This window comes from Heloderma suspectum, chromosome 1, assembly GCF_057233095.1.
Source record: "Heloderma suspectum isolate Gila_16-S chromosome 1, 16-S_ref, whole genome shotgun sequence".
NCBI classification, from domain to species: Eukaryota; Metazoa; Chordata; class Lepidosauria; order Squamata; family Helodermatidae; genus Heloderma; species Heloderma suspectum.
Window position 1 is genome coordinate 172,486,303 of NC_139458.1, and position 23,252 is coordinate 172,509,554.

Here is a 23,252-nt window from a genome sequence, read left to right on the forward strand (position 1 = left end):
GCGTGTGCTATGTACAAATTAAGTGCAGTTGATGCTTAAGTACTGAAGCTAGCCACCTTTTATACCTATGTGTATAAATTACTGTTTTTAATGTATTTTTAAATTTCCTTTCAGGATCATTATCCTCCCAAGGCATATATTTACTTGCCAAATGAGGATCTTCGTTAGATGCACTTGATGCACTTTATCTAGTCCATGAAAGCTCATGCCATAAAAATTAGCTAATCATTGGTGCCACGTGGTTCTTTGTTGTGTCTTCTTAAACAGACTTGCATGGCTACCTCTCTGGAAGTTGGCTTTTTGTCTACGAATTTTATTTATTTTACTGAAGACAAACCAGGTATGCTTGGCAAAATGTTAATTTCAAAGAGTTGAGATTTGGCATGTAACTAGGCATTGTCTGTGCAAACTTTTGTAGATGGCATGAAAATGGGTGTGGCTGACAGTAGCGACAGTAGCAGTAAAAGGATAAAGCAGGGAGTGCCTCCCAAAATGGCAGCGAGTCAAAGAGCTAAGAGTGGGGGGAAAGCCTACAAAACAAGCAGTGAGAAATGACTTTTAAACTGTAAGATTTCCTTCACTTAATTTATTACTCAAGACAAAAAAACATATCATACGTTCTCAATACAATATATATCTATTATGTGTAAATATAGCTGCTCTTTCAAAGGATTGTTGGGAAGAGGGAATCCTTTCAGAAATGTTTGCAATATCTGTAGTCTGTATGAATATTCTTGTAGCAAAAATAGTTCAAATAGCATACAACAAAATTCTACTTTTTCCCCTGTACCAGGCTAAATCTTTCATGGAAATACAAGCATGTATAAGACCACCATCCTATGGTCCCTGGGAGGGCACTCCAGGCATCATAGGATCTAGTGTCTCTTGTTCTGCACTCACTGAGAGGGGAACCCCCCCGGAAGCTTCCTCTTTGGGGTGTGAAAATCTCCACTGCCCATATTGCTCCACCACCAGTGTTAGTAGCAAAAAGGAGACATTCTGGAAGCAGACTGGGGGAGGCCAGGGATCCATTTCACCCAATTCTCCCTGCCCCATTACCCCAACATGCTTCCAGAATGGTGGAGGGAAGTATACCAGCCTTGGAGGTGGCATACGTCTTTTCAGATGTGACAGAAGGAAACAAAAACACATCTAGAGATGAAAGAAAACACCAGAACATTGCTCTCACTTCTCCTCTGCTGATGCAAGCCCACTAGGGCTTTGGGCTTGTCTGTTTATTATATTTCTATATCTCCCAATAGCTGAAGCTCTCTGGGTGGTTCATCTGCCACAGCTCCTCCCTGCCCCGTAGGATTGCCTATTATTGGCCTTGTCACTGAATGCAGAAAATACCTTTAATATGCTGAGTTGAGAGTTCTTGTACAGCACAATGTGGTCCTTCTGGACATTTTTCTGCTTCTGTATCTGATAGCTTTTCTGAAGACCTTGATAGAGTGCCCTCTTTCACTCATCTTGTTTGATCTGTCTTTAGAACCCCTGGTGTGTGTTTTCAGCTAAGCATACAGATATTAAGGGTATTGCATTCTGGGACCATGAGTATAAACTCCTCTTACAACATATGAGAGGGTGAAGGGGATTGTGTCTGCTGGCCATCTTCCCTATGCACTGGCACACATGCTGGGTGTGCATTTGGCTTCTGTTTGATGGGAATGTATATGCATAGGTCTTTTTCCACATGAAGGGGGGGATCCTGGTGTAACTGGGAGTAAGGAGGGTCCATCTGGCCCTCCAGCAGTCATTGCTCCTACTTTAGAAAAGGCCCCAGAGTTGCCCCCCTGCCCTTTCATTCCCTATCCATTATACAATTGTTTATGCCTTGTTGTTGTTTATTCATTCAGTCGCTTCCGACTCTTCATGACTTCATGGAGCAGCCCATGCCAGAGCTTCCTGTCGGCCATCGCCACCCCCAGCTTCCACAAGGTTGAGTCCGTCACCTCCAGAATATCATCCATCCACCTTGCCCTTGGTCGGCCCCTCTTCCTTTTGCCTTCCACTTTCCCTAGCATCAGCATCTTCTCCAGGGTATCCTGTCTTCTCATTATGTGGCCAAAGTACTTCAGTTTTGCCTTTAATATCATTCCCTCAAGTGAGCAGTCTGGCTTTATTTCCTGGAGTATGGAGTGGTTTGATCTTCTTGCAGTCCAAGGCACTCTCAGAATTTTCCTCCAACACCACAGTTCAAAGCATCTATCTTCCTTCGCTCAGCCTTCCTTATGGTCCAGCTCTCGCAGCCATAGGTTACTACAGGGAATACCATTGTTTATGCCTTAGTCCCAGTTAATTGATCAGGATAAAAATTTCAAGCATTTTGATCTATATCTGTCTTCCTCCTCTTCACTTGAGCTGATTGCAGCTTCAAGCTAATGGTGTGGGGTTGGGCAAAGAAGGAAAGAATTAAGCATGACTTCATCCAGGGTCACTTCCTTAGTTAAATTAGCCATGGCTTCTTTGAAGTTAACACAAATCTGTAGAAATTTCTAATGATGGATAGTTTGGCCCTAGGAGTTCTTAGGATACCACAGCTGCTAGTTCTTCATTGTAGGCAGCAAGCAAAGCGGGTTTTATTCCTTGTTGGCAGAAGAACGTGCAGAATGCTTTACATCAACCTTTCCTAAACAGGTGCCCTCCAGATATTTTGGACTACATCAGCCCCAAGCATGAACAATGGTCAGGGGTGATGGGAGTTATAGTCTAAAACATCTGGAGGGCATGACGTTGGAGAAGCCTGCTTATTATCAACATTGTTGTCTCTCTAGTGTAGATGGCAGCTGCATGATCAGAGAGAAATGCAAAGGCTTTTCCTATAAAAACAATGTAATCTCTTAACAGAACAGAAAAAACTTTATGTGGAACTGTGTTATTGTTTTAAAGAAATCTAAGTATTTCACAAAACAGATGGATTTGCAAAATTATAGTTTCCTATTGCTTCCCAGCAGCATGGTATGGCAGTATACTCTGTTACAGGTGGTGCTGGATAAGCGTGGGGAGCATAGGTGCTGCAGCCGAGCTACATTTGTGAAAAACATTAAATGAGAGACGTCACTTCAGCTGCTGCACTGGCTCAGCAGAAGCTTTTCCAGTTCATAAATGCAGAAGGAACTGTCTCTTGCTTTTACTAATGAAAACAGAAAATTACAAGGAACCAACTGAAAAAGAGGAAAAGGCAGGGTTCCCTAAAAATCCAGAGTTGTTTCACCCAATTTCTATCTTTTTCTCCTGTGCCTTGGATCTTGGGCAAAGACGACATTAGCTAGGAGGATCCAGGTGAGGAGTTAAGACATGTTCCCCACTCTTTTCCCCCTCTGCCTCTTCTTCTCCCCCTGTAGGGTTAGGGTTTAGAGAGGGCTTGGGAGGCAGTTGGATTTTTCAGCTGCATAACACTTGTCCAGAGACAAGTAGCAAGTATCGCTTTCTTTATACTGTCAGTCCCTTCCTTTCCATCTGGCTTCTCCCTCTATGGTAGGGTCACCTTCTCTTGGTCCTGCCCTGCAAGGCTTTGTGGGCTGGTTGCTTCCTGCTTGTCTTGGGAAATAGGAAGCCTTCTGCTGGAGGTGGACTATTATGGAATTTTTTGTTGGAGAAAGGGATGTTCGACACAGTTGTTAAGGGGTGGTAAATCAAAGAGGCATGAGGCTGTGATGGGTGCAGCCAGTGCTTTGTGTGGGGAGATCACTTATCCTGCCACAACAAGTATTTTATCGTGTCTTCATTTTTAAGGAGTTTGGATTAGACTCCTGTAGGTGGGTCATGAGCACTGTGAGGAGTTTTGCAAATAAATATACTCTGTAAAATATTTGGATTTTTATTAAAACTGTAGTGCTTTATTAGAACCATGTTTAACTTTCCCCATCTTCATGCATTTGAGGCTTTATTACTGTGTTTTGCCCCAGCGACCTGATCACACTGTGAGTCTTCCAGGTCTCTTATGTTGAGTAGGTTGACCTGTCATGGTACTGTGATCAGTGGCTTGGAGAATCTCCTGGATTTCCAAGCTAGGTTTTAACAGAAGTGGCTTTGGCAGTGTATTCGTTTCCTGCAGGGTATTCATTTCCTACTGCACAAAGGCCAACTATGTATCTGACATGCAAGGGCAGTTCCTTGAGGCTGAAGTTATAATGGCATTCTAAGCACTTGCACAGAGCAAATAAATCTTTCCCTTTGCCTGAAGTGTATGTGCCATGCCATCTATTAATGTGGTTTTCCTGCATTTTGATCTCCTCGGCATGGAACAACTCAGACAAAAGTAAATAATCTGATCTCGTTTCATACTATGTCATGCTTATTTCCCTGGTCTCTGTTTTCTTTCTTCTAGTCCACCCATCCATAACAACCTACTTATTTATCTCCATAAACACATCTTTGTGTATCCAGATGAGACAGTTACTATGTGTCCTATAACCATAGAGCACATTCTATAGTACACACTCCTTACTTGTCCAGCCAGAACTACTGCTCCACAAGGTCCTTCAGAGGAGGCCATGACAGTTAAACCTGTCTAAATTCAAAGTGTAAATAACCCTTTTAGGGCGCAATCCTATGCATGTTCAGACAGAGAAAAGGCCTACAACTCCCAGCATTCCCCATGTGCTATGCTGGCTAGGGAATGCTGGGAGTTGTAGGACTTTTTTCTGCCTAATCATGCATAGGATTGTGCCTTTAAAAGATTATCAAAGGCCTGATGTACACATGTAACAGTTATCCTTTGGATTTAGCACTTCTCCAAATTTTGTGATATGGTACTTGGTTCAAAAATGTGTTTAGTAATGCATATTTTTTAGAGAAAATATGTTCAGAAATACATATTTAAGTACATATTTAAATGTAGATGTCCATGTCAATTTTGAAACACAGATTAACATGAAAATGGGGCAGAACAGCCTTATGAATGAAGTTTGAACAATGCTAGAATGACACAGACCATAAACAGACTGATCTATCCATCCCTATAGGTCATCCCAGAGACAGCCCTATTCAGTTGCCAACCACGTTACCACTGAAAGCAGGGACACACAAAGCAGAGTCTCAAAAGATGATCTCAGAGAATGGGGAGAGTCATACAACATTAACAGCAGAAAATTAAGAGTGAGAGAGGATAAGAACACACTAGGCAGAAACTCTAGAGCATTCTAGAGTCAATCATAGTTATCTTCTCTTTGTCATTAATGTATAGGAACCTTGGAGCATTATCTTGGACTTATCTTTAGTGGCGCTCCGCTCCCCACTCTTTGTGTGTGGTTAACACATTGACTAAGCTTCAGAATGAAAGATGAAGCACTAGCTTTATTGCTAAGGTTTTGGCTGTCTGCCACCAGCCAAGGCTAGGAGCAAATAACCTTCACTTCAATTAAACAAAAGTTAGATGGATGGTTATTACCTTCTCCTTCGTCTATCATCACCATCATCCTAATCACAGAAGTCTCAAAAGCTAGGATTATAAAATTGCAGGGCTCATGGTGATTTGAAGGTCATCCAAGTTAAGAATGTGGATTTCTCAAAATCCTTATATGGCTTAAAATTCAAGTCATTCTACAGGTATAGGTGAAGAATTTTACAAGCCGACAGCTGATCTTGTTTATGAGAATGTAGCAGTTGGGTACATCAGGAAGGCCAAACTGTGGTTCCAGTTGGCACTTGGCAGTTCAGAAAAGCAACAGGATCTAGAACGGTGAGAGCACAATTCCTCTGGTGTTTGCGTATGTGTTTGCGTTTATGCATTTGAGGTCATGACTAGAGAAAAAAAAGTAGTGGGGCTGTGGCTTGAGGAAGAGGACAAACGGGAGCCTAGACTAGGCTTGAGTTGCATGACATGGTGGAAGAAGTATTGGTCTAGGAAGAAAGAAGCTGCAGTGGGGGTGGATAGCAACCATGTTTGCCCAGTGCTATTAGGGAGAAGAATGGCAAAAGGCTGCTGCATGGCTTTTAGCTCATAGCTCCTGGATTTGAGTTTCATAATGTCTGTGATGATTCCAGAATGGTTCTAATCTCTGTTTTCTATACTTCCTTGAGTAAAAGTGTGCTCACTTGTATCTATCTCCAGTTGTAGCCAAAGTAGATAAGAAACATTCTTTTTCAGAAATTATACAATATTTATTTATTTATTTATTCATTCATTCATTCATTCATTCATTACATTTCATAGAATCATGGAATTAGTAGGGTTGGAGGGGGCCTATAAGACCATCGAGTCCAATCCCTTGCTCAATGCAGGAATCCAAGTCAAAGCATCCCTGACAGATGGCTGTCCAGCTTCATCTTGAATGCCTCCAGTGCGGGAGAGCCCACCACCTCCCTAGGTAATTGGTTCCATTTCTATACTGTCCAATAGCCAAAGCTCTCTGGGTGAGTCACAAAAATGTAAATGTGTCTGCTTGGTGTTTTTTTTTAGCATAAACTTGATCTTAAGAAAGTTGCGAGATAAGATCTTTGTGGTGTTTTGCCCTAAGGTGAAATGGGATTAATTTCAGTGCAGTTTTAATGCAAATGTTACACTTCCTTTTTACCCTTCTAACAAGCATCTAAGTCAGTGTGGTGATATACTGTATATAAAATGGCCTGGAAAAGCTAAAATTATTGCATCTTGCTGGGATAGAATAATGGGCAACTTTTGGAAGTTAGACTTCACAAACTTTTTTAAAATGGAAAATAGAAATGGATGTTTACGGAAAGGAATCCCTTCCCAAGTGCATGGCATATTTTCAGGCTGCACTTCAAGACCTTACCACTAAAATGATTTTAGAGAGGGTCCAAGATCAGCTGGTAAATTTCACAGCCTAGTACTTACCTTAGCCCATACCCTTTTCTTGTTCTGATGTAGCCCAAAAGTCATCTTAAAATGAGCTTTAAATGAGCTCAAGAGCAGTGACTGTGCTGTGATGTGGTAGATTTTGTAAAAACTCATTTTAAAATGTATATCCCACATTTCTTTACAAAATAAACTCAAAGCCGCTTACAACACTGTTCATAGCATACATAAAACATGATTTAAAAAATTCAGTAAAAGCGGTTCAAATTACTAAATTACTAAACAAAATTAATTAGATTAATTTATTTGTGTGATTATTTTTTATTTGATTTGTACCCCATCTTTCTAGCAAGAAAAATGGCACTCAGGGCAACTTACAATTACAAATAAAACGTGATTAAAATAATAATAAAACAATGCATTAAAAACAATAAAAATACAGCAATAACAGAATAAAAACAGCATCCAACACGACAGACCTGCTTACATGCCAAAGGCTACTTGAATAAAGAGGTCTTTCCCCACTGGTGGAAGGACAGCAGAGAGGGAGAAAAGTTAGCCTCCCTCAGCAGGAAGTTCCACAGTCATGAGAGAGGGCCTTCTTGGTGGCCACTCCCAATCGTCACCATACGTAACTCTGAAGGCAGCAATACTGAAAGAAGGGCCTCTCCCAACGATCTTAAGACCTGGGCAGGCTCATCTGGAAGAAGATGGTCTTTCAGGTAGCCTAGTATAGAGCTTTATAGCCAGGGCCTGCAGGAGCCCTGGCCTGTAAGAGCCAGGGCCTGCAGGAGAAGCTGCCACCACCACCGGGGAAGAGGCATGCCTGCTGCTGCTGGGCCTGTTGCTGCCACCACCACCACCACCACGAGGCCTTCCCCACGGACTTCTGCCTGGCAGACCGCCAGTCCCTGCAGGACCAGGCCCCCAGGTACCGAGCCAGCTGTGCTGCTTCCACCTGCCCCTCCCTGGAGGGACTACATAAGCTGGCTGGCTGAGGTGGCCTGGGAGAGCCAGGGCCTGCAGGAGAGGCCACCACCACCGGGGAAGAGGCGGGCCTGCTGCTGCTGCTGCTGCTGCTGCTGCTGCTGCTGCTGCTGCTGCTGCTGCCGCCGCCGCCGCCGCCGCCGCCGCCGCTGCCGCTGCCACCACCACCACCACCACCACCACCACCAGCAGCAGGCCTTCCCCACGGACTTCTGCCTGGCATTATTTTTAAGGGGATTTTGTTGTTGTTGTTGTTGTTGTTGTTTAATTTCTAGGGGATTCTGTTGTGTTTTTAGGGGTGGGTAGCCTGCCTAATAAGCGGGAGCGAGGGGGCATGTGTCCACCTGATGGAGGCAGTGGGGGGAGTGTTGGGGCCAGAACATACCGAGGCTGGGCGGCAGGCGCTGGCGGAGCGCTAGGGGCAGGCCAAGCCAGGTAAGGGGAACAAGGGAGAGATGTGTAGTATCTGTCCCCTGCTCCGGGCTTGTCCAGAGCCAAAGGATGGCTGGGGGAGGCGTGACCCCATCTTCTGGCCTTCGTTTGCTGCTCTGCAATGCCAGGTCTGTTACCCAGAAAACCTCCCTCATCGACGACATGATCCTGGACGAGGGTGCAGACCTGGCATGTATTACGGAGACCTGGCTGGCCGAGGCCACTGCTCCAACTCTTGCAGCCATGTGTCCAGCTGGATTTTCGTATGTACAGCAACTGAGGGGAGGGGGAGTGGCTGTTATATACTGAGAGTCCTTGGTCTTCACCAGACGCCCTCTCCGGGAGCCCAAGGTTGCTGAGTGCATGTACTGGAGGTTGGGCCCGAAGGGCAGTCTGGGGATTCTGCTCATGTACCATCCACCCCGCTGCATGACTGACTTCCTGGCTGAGGTGGTTGAGGTGGTCTCTGATGTGCATGTACAGTCCCCTAACTTATTGGTGTTGTGGGACTTCAATGTACATTCGGAGGCCATCCTCACAGGAGCACCTCGGGACTTCATGGAGACCATGGCTTCCTGGGAGCTGCACCATATTCTAACTGGGCCCACCCATGTAGCTGGTCATGCACTAGACCTTGTGTTTGTTTCTGGAGAAGCGGGGAGTGATCTGGAAGTCGGGGTTTTTTCCACCACCCCCTTGTCATGGTCAGATCACTATCTGGTGACATTAGACTTCTCAGTTCCACAACCCCTCTGTAGGGGTGGAGGACCCATTAAAATGGTCTGCCCCAGGCGTCTTATGGGTCCGAATGGATTCCTGAACGTGCTTGGGAATTCTCTGGAGCATGCCAACGGCCACTCGGTCGAGACCCTGGTGGGTGGCTGGAATGCCGCAATCACTGGGGCATTGGATCGGGTGGCTCCGAAACGCCCTCTCCCCCTGAACAGGGCTCGGGCTGTACCATGGTTCAATCCGTGGCTACGAGCCCTGAAACAGGAGGTGAGATGGCTAGAGCACCAGTGGCGGAAGTCTCGCTCCAAAGACGATCAGACATGGGCTAGAGCTGTATCTTCAGCCTATCACGTGGCGGTGAAGGCAGCAAAAAAGGAATATTATGCTGCCTCTATCACGTCTGCAGAGTGCTGTCCCAGGAGGCTGTGGGCCGGAGCCTGGTCGGTCGTGTGGCTCCGGAACCACTGGAGCATTCTAGGGCCTCCTGTGAGGCCTTGGCAAGGCACTTTGCAGATAAAATTGATCGGATAAGGAGTGTTACCCTGCACGCTGTGGATACAGTTAGTGAGCAAGAGGCGGCCTGTGGCAATAAACAATATTGTGGGATCGGTTCCAGCTTCTTCCTTCTGATGAAGTGGACAAGGTGCTTTCATCTGTAAGGCCAACCACCTGCTTACTTGATCCTTGCCCATCTTGGCTCATTATGGGCTGCAGAGAGAGACTGGGTGAGGGGATCAGGGCGGTGGTGAATGCCTCCCTTGAGGAGGGAGTGATGCCATCAGCCCTCAAGGAGGCAGTGATAAGACCGCTGTTAAAGAAGCCCTCCTTGGATCCCCAAGTTCTGAACAACTTTCACCCAGTCCCAAATCTGCCATTTTTGGGAAAGGTGATTGAGCAGGTGGTGGCGATGCAGTTGAAGGCACACTTGGAAGAAACCGATTATCTAGACCCATTTCAGTCGGGCTTCAGGCTTGGGCATGGGACAGAAACAGCCTTGGTTGCCTTGGTGGATGATATGAGGAGGGCTCTGGATAGGGGTGAATGCTCCTTCCTTGTTCTCCTTGACCTCTCAACGGCTTTTGATACCGTTGACCACGGTATCCTCCTGGACCGCCTGGAGGGGTTGGGCATTGGAGACACTGTATTGCGGTGCTTCTGGTCCTTCCTCTCCGGCAGGTACCAGAGGGTAGCACTGGGAGAGGAGGTTTTGGACCTGTGGCCACTCACTTGTGGGGTGCCACAGGGTTCCATCCTCTCCCCTATGCTATTTAACATCTGTGTGAAGCTGCTGGGGGCAATCATCAGGAGGTTTGGGGTGCGGTGTCATCAGTATGTGGATGCAGCTCTACCTCTCGTTCAAATCTTCACCAAGGTTGGCTGTAGAATCCCTGTCCAAATGTCTGGAGATGGTGAGTGGCTGGATGGGGAGGAATAAGCTGAAGCTGAACCCTGACAAGACCGAGGTACTTTTGGTGGGAGACAAGAGGAGGCTGGGGGATGTTGACCTGGTGTTGAAATGGGGTACGGCTACCCTTGAAAGACCAGGTCCGCAGCCTGGGGGTCATTTTGGACTCCCAGCTGTCCATGGAGGCTCAGGTGTCAGCTGTGAGCCGGACAGTGCTGTATCAACTCCATCTGATACAGCGGCTGTGCCCCTTCCTTCCCGACCATCTGCTCCCATCGGTAGTACGTGCCCTGGTCTCCTCTCGTTTAGACTACTGTAATGCACTCTACGTGGAGTTACCCTTGAAGACGGTTCGGAAGCTGCAGCTGGTACAGAACGCAGCAGCTCGCCTGATTAAAGGCAGCCACCGGCAAGATCACATCACTCCAGTGCTGAAGGAGTTGCACTGGTTACCAGTTGTTTTCTGGGGCCAAATTCAAGGTGTTGGTTTTGACCTTTAAAACCCTATATGGTTCCGGCCCAGCCTATCTTAAGGAGCGCCTCCAGCAACACCAGACAGGCCGCTTAACAAGATCAGCCTTGGATGGCCTTCTCTCTGTCCCATCAGCCAGGACAGCTAGATTGGTGGGGACGAGGGAGAGGGCCTTTTCTGTGGTGGCCCCCACTCTGTGGAACTCCCTCCCTAAGGAACTCCGCCATGCCCCCTCTTTAAAGAGCTTCCGCCGTGCATTAAAAACATGGTTGTTCAGGCAGGCATTTGGGGTGGGTTTGGGTATTTTAGAAAACGTTTTTATTGTAGAATTTTATTGTTTTAAACTGTTTTATTGTATGTTGTACATCGCCCAGAGTGGCTGGGTGACCAGCCAGATGGGCGATTAATAAATTTAATAAATAAAATAACAAATAAATTATAAGTCATAACCAGCATGTTGCATTGTGTCCGGAAACAGACCGATAGCCAGTGAAGCTGGTGTAACGAGGGAGTCGAATGCTCCCTGCACCTAGGCCCGGTCAATAGCCTGGCTGCACCCTTCTGGACCAGCTGAAGTTTCTAAACAGTTTCTAAAGGCAGCCCTATGTAAGAATGTAACAGTAGTTCAAATGGGATGTTACTAAAGCGTGTGTGACCGTGGTCAGATCAGACATCTCTAGGCCTTTATATCCCACCTTTCCTCCAGGGAGCCAAAGGCAGCATATGTGATCCTCCTCCTCTCCATTTTGTCCTAACAGCAACCATGTGAAATAGGTTGGGCTGAGAATTGATGACTGGCCCAAAGTCATCCAGTGAGCTTCATGGCTGAGTAGGGACTAGAACCAGGGTCTCCCCAGTCCCAGACCAACACCCTAACCTCTATACCATACTGCCTTTTTTTTGTCCTTGTAAACTGTTAAGCTTTCATCACCTCTTTTTAGTGTCAGTTTCTATTCCCCTTGTACATAACAGCAAACAAATACTAGTAGTTTGTAGTAGGGCTGTGCACTGCTTCAGTATGAAGCCCGAATGATGAGGCAAAGCAGGCTGATTCAGAGGTGCCTCGTCATGATATGAAGCGGATCAGACCAGCACTGAGGTGCCCCGAAGTGAAGCAGCTCCTCCATGAAGTGCCTTGTCCGCCTTGGAGATTCGTAGCTCTTCTTATGCCTTCTGAGCAGCCCAGACAGGCTGACTCTGAAATGTATCAACTTCTGAAAGATCACACAGAGGGGAGGCGGTGGCGGTGGCAAAGGAGGGAGTGTGCTTTGGCAAATGGGAACTCTAGGGCTGAACCTAAGCCAGCAGTCTCCAATCAGAGACAGTGGTGGAGGAGGGGGGTATGGCGAAAGGCTGTGTTTGTTCATTGCACAAGGTGGTTGGTTGGGAGAAGGCTGTGCTTGTTTGGTTAGATCTGGGGTGTGTGCGTGCACTCATTGCAGCTTCTTCTTATATTCCTTCTCCACTCAAAACTGTATTTTCTAGATTATTTTAAAAGCCATTTGCTAGTTAGCTTCTTCTTGGCTTGTTCCTTCATTCTCCCTTCCCCCGTCATTCCATTGTTCATTGTGTGAGGTGGACTCGGGAGAGGGCATTGTTTATTTTTAAAGTTTGGTTAGATCTGTGGGGTGTGTCCTTGCACTCACTGCAGCTTCTTATTCCTTCCTCCTAGTCCTTCTGCATTCAACTCTGTCTTTTCTAGATTTTTTTTAAAAAACAGTCTTTTCTAGATTTTAAAAACAAACATCTATTTCTTGGCTTTTCCTTTGCTCCCCGCCCCCTCTGCCCTTTTTAATTATTATTCAACCATTTAGTTTTTTCTTTCTTTCTGAATTCTAAAACAAAGAAATATTACTATAGCAGCCTACCCATGCCTTGCCTTATTGTTTGGCTGCCCCCACCCCCCGTTCTGAAGTGAACTGTCCGTTTTTTTTCCAGCTTGATGCTCAAAAAACATAAATTAAAGAAAGTTTTTTTTCCTATTCTTTGCTTGCTCTTGGCTCTTATCCCCCCACCGCCCTCCTGTATTTCTTGAACTTTATATGTTTTCATTAAAAAAATTAAATATAAAATAAAATCTTTTTCTTTGCTGGTAGGTAGTTCTGTAAGTTCTGTATTTGCTTTTATCTTGCTTTTGAGTGTGTGTGCGTGAATGTGTGTGTGCTTGTGTTGTGGTCATGCAAACCAGTATGTCCACATTTCAATACAGTGGGCAAAGCAGTACACACATATTATTTATATTAACTTATTCTAATAATACTCTACTGTTTGGCAAAAAAGCCAGCCCAATATGAGGCATCTTCAGCATCTTTGCAGGGGCAGAGGTGGGCAAGGTGCTGCTGTCACTAGCCGCATCATTAGGCGAGCTGGTTCTCCCTGAGTCCAGATAGTGCATCCTGGTGCAGTAGGGCAGCAGAGTGCGGAGGCCAGTTGCACTGCCTGGAGGTCACTGTTTGAGAGGAGCCCAGTGATGGACATTATGTCAGAGGTGTCGTCCTCAGCATGGTGGAGGGCGAAGAGGAGGAGATCCTCCAGGGTGTGGGGGAGGAGGAGCAGCAGGCAGAGGCTCCAACACCCAATCCCTCTTCCATTGTTCCCCCTGCTTGTGTGGTGACCCCCAAGACTCAAGGCAGGCAGTCTGTGTCTCCTCCACCAAAACATCAGGGCAGCATTGTGTAGGACCAGTTTGTGGTGGGAGTGGATCCCAGCACTGCCGTCTGCTGCCACTGCAAGGTGTCTCTGAGCAGGGGGAACAGCAAGTTGGATGCTCTCCAGGGGGGCTGAGAGGGGCCCAGATCTCAAGCACTTCTGTGGAAACAGTGAAAAGTTATAGCTCTTTGCTTTGAGAATTTTTGTGGAAAAAATCAATTTTTACCTGCACCTAGCACAAAACCTATTGCACCAAACAGTCTGAACTTTGGCAGGTGGAGTCCCCTCCAGTTTATGTGTGTATCATAAAAATGGGAAAAGTTATGGCCATTTGTGTTTTTCCATGCAAGTCAATGGGGAAAACACACCAAACGAGCAATCCGGACATCTGAATCTTGCTTCGGATTCAGATCCAAGTCGAAGCAGAGGGGGTCTGAATTGGTCCAAAGTGAAGTGAGGCTGCTTTGGAAGATCCGAAGTGGCATCCAAAGCAGAGCGGTGGGTCCATGCACAGCCCTAGTTTATATGACCACTTCACATATTACCAAATTTCAAAGTATTTCTATGTAGACATTTGCAGAAAACTCATTTGTAGATAGTAGTGTGTAATGACCTGATCCAGACATACATATTTACTGTTGTGTGTGTGCACAGCCACATATCCTCATGAAGGATCAGCATACTCTGTGACATCCATATGAATTTTATATGTATCATCGCATTTGCCTCTTGATATTGAAAGGTCAATTTTGTATATAATTTGAATAATTTCAGGGATCATGCACAGTGTTTACCAGGAGCTCAGAGTGGTTTTTACCATGGAACCTAGTGCAGTTCTGCTCACATATATTCATATTTCAGCTTGGATCAAGCATTTTGATTCCAACCTTAACAAACAAAAGTTATGCCTTGCACATCCGCATCTGTGTTGACTTTGTCCCCTGTCTGCAGATACTGATCCAGTGTGCTTTTTTTGTGTGGAAGAAATGTGAATACTGTTTTTGTTGCTGCCTTTTGTAGCTTGATTTCTGTAACTGAATCCTGCTCTCTGGGGTCTCTTTTCTGCCTGCTGCTAAACTGCTGCCTTGATGAAAGAGGCTTCTAGTTACAAATTCCCCATGACCTTCACTGAGACATGGACGTCTATTTAGCTCTCTCTCACCCTTATCTTGGAAGACAGAATGTTAAGGATGTTCCCATAGCTCTGCCTTCCACTGCTGCAGGATTTCTCTACCTCACATTGAATGCTATCTAATACCCTCATATTAGCAGCCACTAGGAAGATGCAAGCGGTTGGACAAAAAAGGACTAGCCAATAAATAAAAGATTCCAGCAGCAGCAGGTAGCACAGAGTCCCATGAATATGGGACGAAGAGCAGGTATGTAAGAAGCAGTAATCTGGGGATTCATTGAAAACACAGCAAAGATTGGTAGGTTGGCACTAATACGAGAACTGGCTAGAGCGGGAAAGAAGCTTGTTACAGGTCCAGCAGCACGTCTCTGGGCCAGGTCGGGATAGATGAGTATGGGCCACCAGGCACGACTGTGAGACTAGGTTGTGCAGGAGAGAATGTTTTTAAATATTTCAGAGACTGGTTCTGAAAAAAAAAACCATGTCAGGGGCTATCAAATGGTGGTTTTAAAATGTAATGAAACTGGGTTAGCCCACCCTCTTGCTCTTTAATAGTTTTTTTTAACACTTTATTTTTCAAAAATTAACTCTAAGAAAATGAATTTGTTCACATCACAAAAAAATCCATCAAGCCTATGCACACAATTCCTGTAATCTATGAAAAATCCTGATTTTTCAATGACTGTTTGTTGATTGTCATTCCTCCTATATATATTGCTTCAGTTAGTTTATCCATCTCCACTAAAGGCATTTCAATAACCACTCCTCTTTGGGGGGTAGGGGGTGTATTTTTTCCGGTTTTAACCCTACACAACCTTCATAGAAATTAATAAATTCATAATAAAAGATTTCGCAATATTAGATGTCTCCTCTTCTGTTTCAGTAAATAAAATTAATAGTGGAATTAAGCCTTGATCACATCCTAACATTTCTGATGCAGTTTTAGTCCTATGCATGTGTTTGCCAGCAACATGTGAAGAGGGGAGGGGACATGGGCACATGTACTTACAACTTTCAGGTCTTTGTGCTAGACATCCAAAGCCCCACCCCATATGTAAAAGGTCCATGTTAGAGATACTGTACTTCCAGCCCTTAAATTCCATTGTAGAATGCATCTTATTGAATCTAGCAGGTGTTAGTTATCAACAAAATAATAATTTTTACTGTGCCTCTCATACCGATAAATGTAACGGATTGCATCCAGTGGATTGCATCCAATGTTAGTCCAACGGAAATTAAGCCACATTCATTACAATGGGTCTATTCTAAATAGGAGTAGCATTGGATTCATTCCAATGATACCATTTTCATCAAGTGTTCCGTTTTTGTTCTGGAATTATAATACCCAAACCCCTTTCCCATTGTACCTCAAATTTAATCTCATCCTTTCCAGATTTTTTATTGTCAGTTGTTTTCTCCAATAAATCTTTTGTCTTTTCACATGTAATTAAAGTTTCCCAAAATGTTGAAATACCAAGTAGATGTAGGGCCCAGCTCTTCTAAAAGGAAGTTTCATATTTGAAAATACTGAAACCAGAAGGGCAAACTGTCCTGTGGTGTTATTTTTAACATTATTACATGAGAAGGATCTGAGCAAACACGGAGTACTAATCATGAGTGAAAGAGAGAAGGCTCTGTGGTGTGTCTTGACTGTTAACAGGTGGCAATTGGTGCACTAGATCTCTGGGAAAAAACCTGCTTATATCTCTGGGGGGACAAACCTGCTTTCAAACCTCTCAGTGCAAGCTTTCCATTTTTAAAGTTCTGTTGCCCTCCTTAACTTTGCTATATACTGAGACTCCATTGCAGGTCATGCATCAGTGTGCTTTGTGTGAAAATGGTTCCAGTGCCAGTCACACCTGCCATAAACCTGTGCTTCTGTCTGTAAATGATCTGTCTCACCTTATGGAAGTGCATTTTTTATTTAATGAATAATTCATCCATACGTGAAAGTCAGTATTCATTTCCTTAGCAGATGTTCTAGGTGTGAACTGTAGAACTGTGAAGAGTTTTAAAAGGCAAGTTTGTCTTGAAACCAACTATACCCTTTTAAATATTTTTCGCTTTACTCTTATCAGTGATCCACACTTGATTTGCAGATGCTTGAGCTAGGTGAAATTAATTTATAATAAACAATATTTGTTTCTTCAAAAAAGTCCTTTTCTTGTCTCCTTTTCTCCACAATGATTAGTACATTTTAATACATTTTAAATAATCTTCATTTCAATAGTTTTCACTGTCCCCTTGCTCACTCCCACCCCCTGGGCAGCAGTTAGAGTAACAAATTCCTGTAAGGAGCATGTGGCAATAAAGCATTAGTTTTCAGGGAATTCTAAAAGTTATTAAAAATGAAAAGGCAGTTACTAATAGTGCAATCCTGCGTATGTCTATCCCGAGCAGTAAGGCCAATTGAGTTTAGTGAGATTTACCTGCAGGTAAGCATGTATAGGACTGCTGCCTAAATGGACTTTAAACATTTTTATTACGTTTCTATACTAGCCAAGAGCCAAAGCTCTTATCTAAAAGATAAAGATGGTAGATCATCAAATACATTTGTAGAATGCTGAATTTATTTGCAAATCAAATTTCAGGATAATGTGCAGCTGTTGGTATTTTTTCTTCTATCGTTTTTGGAGGGAGGTAATCTTGCATATTTATAATTTTAAAAATGAAATGGCAAAACTATGCAAAACTATGCCCCAGAAAAAGGTTTGCTAAGATGTCAAAGATGTTCTAAGTGTGAATAAGTTTCAGACTTATTGTTACTGCAGATTAGCAAACAAAGCATGTAAGCACAGATTTTCAGTTAATTTGTAAACAAAATAGACAAGGCTTTTATTATGCAATCCCTCAGCCTCATTCACAGAATTTTACAGGGTCCAGACAATGACATCTTGTATTTGTAATACTCCTGTGTTTTTCTGCTTCTTCTGCTTTTGTTTTTAGCACAGAATATCCATTAAGGGGATGAAGGCAGAATAGCTGCTAGCGTAATCTGTCAGACCCATCTGGAAGCACCCAAGGACTCTGTATCTTGCAGCTAGTTCAGTTGACTAGATTGTAGAGGGAACTTCTCTGAATTTTATGTACAGTCAAAAAGCTTTTGCAAGGAGTGTGTTCCTCTGTTATGAACCTAAGAGCCTGAATGGTCAAGGAGTCATGTATATGGTCATGTTGGTTATTGTAAACAGTGGATCTTCCCCCTTTGACTTCCCTTCTCAGTTGACAAATGAGAACTGCAACAAAAGGTGTAGTGCAAAGTACTCAATGTTCAATGTTCCAGCCAGTCATGCCCACCTCCAAGATACTCCATTCCATTCTCCCCTCACCTGGTTTTGCTTCCCCTCCCCTGCAACATTTAGCATTCTGTGGCCATTCAACATCATCAGGCTGTTTTGGGATTGGGGTTGTTGTTGTTTTGCTCATGCCTCTTAGGATACTTTTCCTAAAGACTTTTTGATTTTTGACTTTTCTACTTGTATTTTGCTCACCTCCTTGGGTGGACTTGGTCAAGAAAGATAGCTTATAAATATTTAAATAACTAAATACTTCTGCAAGCCTCAATGTTCCCCTGGGTAGGCTGATACCTATCTCTGGTTTTTCAGTAGCCCAGTTTTGGCTACAGTCCTGTTGGCATTCACCAGCTGACACAACAGTCCTATAGACTGCAATCCTGGGAGTATGTTCCTTTGCGCTCAATGGGACTTATTTCAGAGTAGACATGCCTAGGATTGTGCTGTGAGCTATCTGTTAGTATATATTCTTCTTCTAGACTAGGTAGCAGTGTTGGCATTCAACAGGTGAGACAGGTTAGACAAATAAATTTTTTGTGACTCCTCTGTGCTCCTCCCCACATTTGTCTGTTGTTGTTGTTGTTGTTATTATTATTGGGATGATGGAAGAATAAGGGGGGCAGGCACTGTCTGAATGGCAAGTTTGTGCCACATTTGAAATGAAAGAGGAGCAATAGAATGCAGTAAACCTGATATAATTTAAATATAAATTAATGTTTATCTAGCCTAACTGTTTGTAGGCACAATGATGTCAACAAACAGCACTGGGTGGTGTGTCATTTTGGGGAACCAGCACAGCTGCAACCCTCTGAAATGCCTATAATTTGACATAATTAAGCCAGACTCAGCTTAATTAACTCTTACATCTCCATTATTATAAACACTCATTTTTTTTCTCTCCCAGTCTAGCAAATTTTTCCTTGCTTGTAAAGTTTCCCCTCTCCCAAGGCTGGGGGTGGGGGGAGTCTTCCTAATACTAGAAATGACTAGAGAACAGTGCAGCAGTCACAGTGCCTCTGGATCCCTGCCACTGTGAGGTAACAAAGCCCAGCTTTTCTCAGGGAATGCAAGCACTGATACCTTTATCATTTCTGTCGGGCCTATTAACACTAGAATACAGGCATCTCATTTTCTGTCAGGTGGGCACAAAGACGGGTTGTTGTTGGAGGAGTAGGCAAGAAACTCCGCCTGGCTGTGCTAACTTTGAGGAACCAGAAGACGAAATCTGCCATCTCATTAAGGTTGACCCAGTTCCTACCTTCCCTTGTAATAATGTTACAGAAGTGTTTAGAAATTGTATGCAAACACACTCTTAAAGCGTTGTCAAGAGAACTCCGGGTTAAGTGGTGACAGGTGCTATTGCGTGTATTGGCAAGAAGCTTGTTCCCCACTCCTTTATTCAGTATGAGTCAATTAATATACAGCATTTTAGAGTAAGCTGTTTATGCCTTGGTGGAAATGGAATAGAGCCAGCTCTGGTTCACAAGATGTAGAGAGATTCTGATGACTTTTCAGGCTGATTTCCTGCTGCAAAGAACCAACTGTGTGTGTCATCCACTGCCAGAGAGACATAGTACTCTGATTTTCTCCGGCTTGAAATGTGGAGCAAGCAGTCCAAGGCCAGATCTACAAGACAATGGAATGAGAAGTGCATTGGGGTATTGTCCAGATTTTCATGAAATCAGCTTTGGTCCATCAGGGATGCCCGAAGCAAGAAAAGCAGAGTATACAGCACCGAAAAAAAAGCTTTTCCAGTCACATAGGGCTTGAAACTTCGGGGTTTAGTGGGAGTCTGGGAGAAGAGCTGAACGTCGTCAACACAGGAAATGCTCCTCAATGAATGGGAGAGGCTTGTTTCCCACCCCTAGCTCCCCCGGGTCTTATGAATCAGAGAGCAAGTAATACCAGTTCTGTATCTAGCCTGCCTTGCCCATTTATCAAACTGCTATACCTCCCAGTCAGAATGGCGATTTCCTTCAATGAGACAAACTAGCCTTCCTTGCTGAGGCATAAAAGCACCACAGCACTATTCCTCCCCATCAGGATGGTGATTTACCTCAATGGGACTTGCCGCCCTCCTGCAGGAGGAGGGGGGATGGCGGCTTCCTTCTCCTGCACCCGATTTATGAATGAGAAACAGCAGCAAGTGGAGCTGCTACTTTGCTCCCCGACCCCACCATCCCTGCTGCCTCTCGCTCGCTTGCTCCCTCCCTGGCTCGCAGATTACTCCAGAAAGGCAGGCTGCTTGTTGTTGTGAATGGGCAAAGAGGCTACAGCAGGAAGTGGGAAAGGAAGCCTCCAAAAGCCCCTACTGCAAATGGGGAAAAAAGGGAATGGGGGTGGGGGAAGGGTGGCCCCACCCTTTGATCATGTCACTGCCAGGTCACAGCCACATCACAAAAGCATGCCCAGGATCTAATATGGAGAGGACAGGGCACACAGTAGCAGGACCATTTGAGAGCTGCTTTAACTAAAAAAAAAACCCAGAGTAAAAGGAGTTTCCAAAAATGTGGCTTTTCGGGATGGAAGGTGCTGGATGGCTGCAGATTGGAGATGACGTCATTTGACATGAATGACCTCAAAGTGCTAAATCGACTGTGAAGATGGCCCACAAGATGAGTGGATGAGCCCTCACGTTGGTGACGAGATGCTGAATCCTAGAGTGCATTCATCTCTGTACCAAACAGCAGCCATGTCAGAGATGGAAATGCATAAGCAGTTGTTGGTTACTGCATTGCCTGACATCCTGTGTTGTGGCCCAACGGGTTGGCTGCTAAACATCTACTTGAGAGGCTGCTGTGGGCAAAACAGAGCTGAAGACAGAGCGACTCCTGGTGTGCCAAAAAAATAAGAGCTAGCATAGGAGGAAAAAGTGCATGCACAACTTTGCTAGCTCTGGAAAACAAATACAGATAACATGAGATGTTGGAGCAGACAGAGTCACTCACTCACTGGAACACAGGTGCAGTGGTACAAAGGAGAAAGAGGAAGGTGGTTTATTTTTCTTTTTAAAACTCAAATTGGGTGTCTGGCGGGGGTATTTGAGTACAGGGACACTAGCAGAGCTCTGTTCCCCATCACCGTAATGGACAGATTGCCTCTGACTATAACGTAGGAAGTTAAGGGGCAGATTGAATGCAACACAAGGACTGTTAGTACATAATTTCACTGGTGTTTAGTGTTTAGAACCAGTGTTTAGTTCTAGGGCTTGGGCTTGGAACTTGTGAAGGAATAATAAAGAGGTTTTTTTCCAGCATTTCCACAGTGTGTTCTCTCATCGCACTTAACTAGTCTTCATAACAGGCTTTCACAGCTCTGAGATCAGGCCCAAGGGCAGCAGTGGAATACATACTCTATTTAGCCTGGGATTCCTGAATATTTATATTAAGGTATAGCAGTAACAAACATTGTGTTCACTTGGTACCAAAATAGAAAAGGTTCCAAAGAGTTTTGAAAGAATACTTGTGCTGGAGTGCTATTACTTGGAGGAGGAAAGAGGTAGGTCTGGTGACAGCATGCATAACGCAGAATTGTGCCCCATTTGTACAATATGGCCTTTGCTGTGTGGCTGTTTCCTAGCAGCTGTGGAATTTGTCAAGATAGCAAAGCCCTTAAAACGTATGTCCAGCATTTTTTTTGGAAGCAAAGTACTGAGCTTTAAGTGGATGGCCCTGCAAGCAGGCATGCCTTTGTCAATAAAGATATGATTAAAACAGCACTCTGTTGAGTTTTCTGTTATCTACCAATCCCTGAAATGCCATGTGGACTTTTTGAATACTCCCTGTTAAGCAAACTTTTCAGAACTGTGTTTCAGGAGAGAAGATTATGGAGCACTTGGAAATGTAAGGCAATTGAAATGAAAAGGATTGCTCTTGCGTATAACGTTTGAAAAATTAAGATAGTGGGCAAATGTCCAGCTAATTATTTGTTTTCATAGGAGGAGTATATCCATTATGTTTCTTTGTGTTCCGGTTCACTGGAGAAAATCACCAGTTTCCTCCTGGAAACTAATGAACAGGGTAAGCTGGAAGCCCAGGCACAGCAAGCACAGTTCCCCTCTTAACGGGGAGCTGTGATTTGTGGGGGTGTGCAGTCTGGCAGCAAAGTGACAAAAGGCTGGTGAGGAGCAGTTGCACAACTGCAGCATCATTGCCTTCCCAGGAGGGGACCGCTGAGCCAATCAGTCTTTTGGCGGTGGTGGGGCCAAAGAGGCAGACCCACTGGAAGTGAGCTCTCTCCTTTGTTCTCACTACAGTTCAACCTGAGGCCCCAAAAAGCAGGGCTCCCACGTGGCTGCAGAATTGCAGTTGCTGACTCCAGTTAGTAAGATGTCTTCCACTGGCAGAAGTAGTTGCCAGTTAATGGGGCTGGGAAGGAATTTTACCTGCATACCAATTGGCAAAGACTGTGCAGAGTTTTTCTGCCTTCCCCAATGCAAGATTCATTCCATTGTAAAGTTGATCTGGACTAGCAGTAAATTATTTGTCGGTGCTTAATTTTATGACATTTGTCACCACTGTGTAGGCGTGATGCGCATGGGGCTGGATCCATTGGTGAGGGGGAGTGGGATTGTGCTCCCTGTTCCCCCATGGTGAGGATTCTGATAAAGGATCTTGGGGACATGGCACCAAGACATGGGGGCTGCGAGTTGGCTACATCCAGCGTGGTGGAAAAGTGTTCACGTTAGTGGTCCACACCATGGTGTGTCCCTGGCCCTGCCATCCACTACCAGTGCTCCTGGCATACGGGCCAGGAAGGGGCATAAATCAGAATAGCCATAGTAATCTAAATAGAGTCATCAGGCATAATCCAATACTGCCCATCCGCAAGTGGAGCTGGCTGCTGATTCTGATCCACATGCAGCCAGCTCCAGCACTTTCTGTCGCAAGTGGCCCATACTGCTTGCAGAATGACAATTTACCACTTCCATTGGCAAGCCCCCAAATGAGCAGGAATGCTTGTTTCTGGAAGAAGCAGGTCAGCAGAGTTCCCTTATGTGAGCTCCACCAACCTGCTCCCTTCCAGAAACGGGCATTTCCACTTGTTTCGGCTTGCCTCGAAAAGTGTTTAATCACTGCTTTGCAAGCGGAAGAGGCGGAGCTGGCTGTGCGCTCAATGGCAGTGTTCGATTCTGCACAATAATGTTACAAGAATGCACAATACACCCTGTGATGGAACCAGATTAGGGGCTGGTATGCACAAGAACTTGTTCTGTGGGATATACACGTGGCAGCGTTTAGGGGAAGTTCCAGACACAAAATTATCCACCCTTAATTTGTGCTGCTTCCAAGTTAAAACCATCGTTAAAATAGACACCCCAGCCTGACAAGGAGAAAGAGAGAGAGAGAGAAAGACTCATGCATCCTTCGTGCATCTTGAAGTGTGGC

At 44.7% G+C, this 23,252-nt stretch overlaps 1 protein-coding gene across 5 annotated transcripts in view; it reads left to right on the top strand.

Moving 5' to 3' along the window:
* Positions 1-23,252, top strand: part of LYPD6B (LY6/PLAUR domain containing 6B) — a 92,855-nt gene that overhangs the window by 32,313 nt on the left and 37,290 nt on the right. The window contains exon 1 of one of the 5 annotated variants that reach the window (XM_084810340.1): positions 5,399-6,314. The exons of 3 other annotated variants lie outside the window; for them this stretch is intronic. The gene's annotated coding sequence lies outside the window, so the exon portion shown is untranslated. Of the gene's footprint in view, positions 1-5,398; positions 6,315-14,618; positions 14,820-23,252 lie in introns of those variants that run through there. One more of the 5 variants, XM_084810313.1, reaches the window with a different exon arrangement.